We start from the raw sequence: 5,978 nt of genomic DNA, 5'->3' as shown, positions 1-5,978 counted from the left end.
GAGCTTCCTAAATTTCTTTCGAATGGATACCCTTTTTTTTTTCAAATAATATATCATTAGCTTTAAAATATAGTATCTTCCTCCAAAGTCTAAATAGAAGTTAAAAAGCACATTTCACTCCTTAAAGCTTTAAATTCCACCTTGTTTCTAATCAGCCTTCTGGAGTGACTATACAAGGTTACCCAGACCTGACTGATTTATGAATATAATTTCTGTTTTAATTGAAACAGCAACATTTAGGTTCCACCTTAACAGTGCACCTTAAAAGATTATCTCGGTTATTTCACAGGCACCGAGGCGGCACTAATAGTCCAAGGCAGATATTGAAAAGCAGCACAGGGCCAGGCAGATCTATTAGAAATTCCCATCCACGCGCCTCATACATATTGATTTCTGACACCAAGCAGCAGTGAAAGCCCCCGTGGGAATAATATATTTAGCAGGGTTCGCTGCGAGGAGGTCACAGAGTGCATACAGATTAGCTTCAGAGGACCAAGGCACTAGTGTTGGAGCCAAATGCTAGATTTTATATCATTTTAATCTGAACTTTTATAATCCTTTTAGTTCTTCTCTCTCTGGATGGCACAGGGAAGGCTCCTTCACATGTATCATGCATCTTTTTCTTTATTCCTCCTATAAATGTGCAAATGCCCTTGTAATGGGGAGGAATGTTCCTTCCGCATAAGCAGCAGAGCCCCAACCAGATTTGCTTTTATAAACGGTGGTCAATTCAGATGAAGACATCTTTATTTAAAGATCTCTGTCTGTGGGGGAGGGGGGTTCACAAATGCGCATCTCCAGGTTTATGATATGAGCATCCAGCCTGCCTTTATGAAAAGAGACCTTCCTCCCCTCCCCCATCCCTGACACTGGGGCTTAATTGAGCAGAAGTTGCCTTTATCCTGTTACGTCTATGAAAACAAAAATCTACACGTTTTTGAAATTACCTTTCTGATGGGTAGGGAATGCCTGCTCATTATGCAAAGGAGTGTTGTGACTGTATCAGATAAAGGTGTCAGATGTGAGTCAAACAGGCGTGGTGGAGGCTGGAGAGACGCCAGCAGTGTGGGAGGAAAGGTTAGGGTGGACACACTTTGACAGAAGGGTGAAATACGCTCAGACAACAAAGGGAAATAGGAGGTTTCACGCAACTGACACAAAGGCTCATTGTCTTCCTTAGACTGCGTTTAAATTTTAGGTGTTCTATACACTGTTCCCATGATTACTCATAATAAGACCAAAAAAATAACTACCTCTGTGGAGTGACTTTTGAACAAGACTATTTTCTCTGTCACCCCAAACAAACATAAAAGACAAAAAAAAAAAAAAAAAAAAAGGAACAGTGTAGGGATATGCAATCAAGACTTATCCTTAAAGATATAACAACTACAAAAAAGGTGAATTTGAGGGTTTTTTTTTAATTAGTAAAGGTTTGTTCTATCAGAGAGGAATAACTAAAGTATCCCATTAAGACAGAGAATTTTGGCATCAGAATATCTAAACAAAGTATGCCAAACATTCAGATTAGTTTTTCAGGCCTGTCTCTAGTGATATGTGTTAACTTTTATTTTCTAATATGTTCAAACTAAGCAAGAGCCAATAAAAGAGAGCCATTATGTTTGGAGAAGGATGAAAATAAAACCTCAAACATAATTTAAAAACTTGGGGAATAGTGTGAAGATCTGTTTTGGGAAATGCCCACTGTCAGGAATGCTTGGCTATATTGCTGCCTAACAACCAGACAAAGCACACACCGCTTTCCCTTTCTATATTGACTCCTTTGTGGAATTGCAAGAATACTCAAAGTTAGAACAAACAATGGTTCTTCTTAGCAACTAGAAAAATATGGGATTAAGAATTACCTGGATACTAAGTAATCCAAGAGGTGCTCACTCAGATCACTCTGGTCTGAAGAGACTGCATGAAAACATTCAGATTAAAGGAAGCAGGTGCAGCAAATCCAGAGTGAACTGAATCAGCCAGCTAGTTGACAAAACCAAGGGGATAACTCCATAGAAGTTAGAAGTTCCTTTCATTAGAAAAAAGAGAGTGTGTGTGTATATGTGCCTGTGTTCATTCTCATGAGCTTGGTTTAATTTCAAATCGTTGCATGACAAAACGGAATATTTGGTATAATTAGTCATGTTTGCAGGCACTAATCATAGGGTACGTGACGACCAATTAAAGAAAAGCCCAAGGTAGAGTTTGAACAGTATTGGATCATGTCTTTGGTCAAGACTCCCTCTGCCCTGGTGGAGGTGGCTCCTCCCTTATTTGGGGATTCTGCATGCTGTGCCAACTTTTATAATAAACGAGAGGCCCGGTGCACGAATTTGTGCACAGGTAGGTTCCCTCAGCCTGGCTGGCAATCGGGGCCTATCGGGGCCTGTCAGCCTGGGGGAGGGACTGAAGTAGGTTGGCTGGGCACAGGAAGTTGGCTGTTGGAGTGCACTGACCACCAGGGGGCAGCTCCTGTGTTGAGCATCATAGCAGTGTGCATCATAGCAAATGGTCGTAATGGTAACATATATATATATGTTATACACACACACTATATATATATACACACACACATATATATATATATATATATATATATATATACACACACACTAGAGGCCTGGTGCATGAATTCGTGCATGGGTGGGGTCCCTCTGGGTGGCCTACAGGGATCGGGGGATCGGGCCAAAACCCGCAGTCCAATGCCTCCTGCAGCTCCTGCCTGCTGCTCCCACTCATCGCAGCCCCACTGTGCCTGCCACGGGCTTGTGCCCAATCAGTCCCGATTGATCCGGAGAGGTTTGTGCTGCCACAGCAGCACTTACCGGCCATGAGCCCTGCAACTGGCGCCCTCCCAAGGAGAGTGGCCTGTGGGATCGGGCTGAAACCCGCTTTCCGACATCCCCCGAGGGGTTCCGGATTGCAAGAGGGTATAGGCCATGCTGAGGAACCCCACCGGTGCATGATCGGGCCTGGGAGGCACTGCGAGAGGGCTCCAAGGCATGTCCAGCCCATCTCGCTCAGTCCCAATTGGCCGGACCACAGCAGCATGCTAACCTACTGGTTGGAGCATCTGCCCCCTGGTGGTCAGTGCATGTCATAACGAGTAGTTGAGTAGCCTTAGCATATCATTAGCATATTATGCTTTGATTGGTTGTTCGGTTGTTCTGTGGTTCAGTCTATTTGCATAATACCCTTTTATTATATAGGACTAGAGGCCTGGTGTATGAAATTTATGTATGGGTAGGGTCCCTAGGCCTGGCTGGCAATCAGGGCCAATCGGGGCTTCCCGGCTGCCAGCTGGGGCCTTCCTTTTCCAGCTGCCGGCTGCCAGCTGCCAGTCAGGGCCTCCCTTCATTTTGTGCCAGCCCCTGGTGGTCCGTGAACATCACAGCAAGCGATCGGTCTCGCAGTTGAACTCCCACAGGGACAATTTGCATATCAGGCTTTTATATATATAGATAGATGACTATCAGGGTCTGTGTGTGCTCTTTCACTAAGGGAGGTGTCTTCTGGTTTGAAAAGGGGAAGTGGGTGATCATGAATGTAGGATCTTGGAATAAGCAAGGACACACTCAGGACTGGGTGCAAATCTATCAGAAAAGCTAGAGAACTGTGTGGGAGCAAACACCTTTATCACAGCTCTGGGTACAAACCTTGTACAACAGATGGCAAGGAGACCTTGACGATAACATCATACACCTTTACTGGTTGTCAGCACATTTCTTAATTTCTTTGTGCATAGATGTTAGTCAATAAATATTAGCTGACTTGAATAAATTATGTTAGATAAAAGTCACACCTGGGAGACAGAGACCACAAAATAATTGGGAAAGAACAAAAACAGGAAGTCATTCATCCAGCAGTTCTATCTTCAAGGTGCCCAACATTCTGCCTGACGGCTTCTTTCTGAACTGCCCTGTGTCTGTGCTAGGGAGACAGCCAGAAACTGATGAATCTGTTCATTTTGGCCTGAAGGGGGAGGGGCATGTTTTCCCTCTCAGAAACAAATTGTTAGCACAGGGTAAGGGGAGTGCAAGTATTGATGGTTATCTCCCGAATTTGACTGGAGTTCCACTGCCCAGGTACCAGTAAACAATTTACTTTGCTTTTTTTTTCACCCTGAGCCCACACCACATATCTCTCTGTCATATAATCCCATCTGGCATCAACCCTACTAGCTATCTGTCCTGATGGAAGTTCAAAAATTGGGCATTACATCTCTTCCACGTTCAGCTCAGAGCTTGTCTTAGTAGATGAATTGTGTATGGGGGTTTCTATCTTTTACGTTTCTAGCAACAACAACAACAACAACAAAAGAATCACCTAAAAACTAAAGCTACAAACCTTTATGCATCCTCCTTCCACCGGATAAGTAAAACTTCCTTCTATTGTAAAGCCATCATTACGCTGTACTTATTTTTATTATAAATGTTGGTAAAACTGCCAGTAGGGGAGAGGCCAAGGACTCTAGTGTGAAGCGGGTTCAGTGTCTTATCTTTTAACCCCTGGTCAGATCAGAGGCTTCACCCTGCTGGCCATCCTTCATAGTGCCTGTTTGCTGACTCAGAAACTGTCTGTGGGCTTGGTAACAGCAAAATGTGGGGGTTTGGACAGCAATTTCTCCTGGGAAGAAAATCCAGAGTTTTTGTTCACTGACTATGCTACATAATCTTGGAAATCCTGGAGCAACAAGCACCCTCATTTTAATTAGTTACGTGGAATCTACAGCTAAGTCAAAGAAGCTGAGAGTGGAAGGGGGGGCGGGTAGAAGTTTTTTGAATGATTTTTTTTTAAATGTCATACTTGATCTCTACATAGTTAAGAGAATAAAAAAATAAAATAGAAAATAAGTGGTGGAATTATTTCTAAAATGAATTTGGGCTTCCAGTCTTTCTAGCTGGGTTAAAGATTTCCTTTATCTCCATCAAGAGCTTAAAAAATAATGTGTATTTGTGTGTGAGGAAATGAAATGTGAAGGTATTATAAACCAAGAGCATAAACCATGTGTGTGTGGTCTACAATTCCAAATGCCGACAGTGTCCACAGTGTAAGAGTAAGATGCTGAGAGAATATGCAGATGCCTTTGTGAGCAGGAAACAGGGAAAAGTCCTTTTCAGTTGGGGGCAAAAACATGCATTTACTTTCAGCAGAAGTAGACACACTTAAATCCCTGCTGAGCGCTGGGGAGGGGTTGGATGAGCTGTCTAGAAAGCATTTTCTCTCTCTTTATAATGTTAGAAATCCTCGGACTGCATTGTGCATTGCAATGCAAGGATTCTGCAGTGTAAGAGCACATCAGGGCATTGAGAAAGGCTTAATGTGTTCTCATTAGAGGAGGATGGGGGAGGGGGCGGGAGGCGCCTTGGGGGATGGAGCCGAGCGAGACCACTCTGGGAAGCATTACAATTTTGTGCCTTCTCACTTCAACTCCCTCAATCCCCTAGCTTTACATAGCTCTTTCTCAGACAGTTCAGCAAAATGCCTCCCAAGCCTCGTGTAAAGAGAGCAGTGTTGTATATCGCTGCTTCCAGTTTAACAGTTTGTTTGCTTGGGCTTTTTAAAGATATATATATGTGTGTATATATATATATATATATATATATATATTTTCCTTTATGGGCTGCCTCAACAAACCTTTTTTTATATTCAAATTCACATTTAAGCAGATGAAAGCTCATAAGGAAAAGAGGGCAATCTGATCAATGAAAGAACATCTAGATGTTTCTGGAGTTATTAAATCTCCACACAGCCTCCAGTATGCACCAGTATGGAAAGTGTAGAGGAGCAGGCGTTATAATCCAGAGTGTTCACAGCTGGTTTGATAACTGCATTCTTCCAGACTAATTTACTTCACTTTTTTTAACCTTCTTTTCTAGGATAAATCAAAAGTAGGCTTTTTTTTTTTTTTGAACACTTTATGTAATTTGGAGATTTTAACTTGGAAATGAAGCCACCCAGGTGGGAAGACTGCCCCT

The sequence above is a fragment of the Myotis yumanensis genome, unplaced genomic scaffold (assembly GCF_028538775.1).
Source record: "Myotis yumanensis isolate MYYU_CA2020_CCGP unplaced genomic scaffold, mMyoYum1.0.hap1 SCAF_1, whole genome shotgun sequence".
Taxonomy (NCBI): Eukaryota; Metazoa; Chordata; class Mammalia; order Chiroptera; family Vespertilionidae; genus Myotis; species Myotis yumanensis.
The sequence above is the reverse complement of the archived record's forward strand: the minus strand, read 5'-3'. Positions refer to the sequence as shown.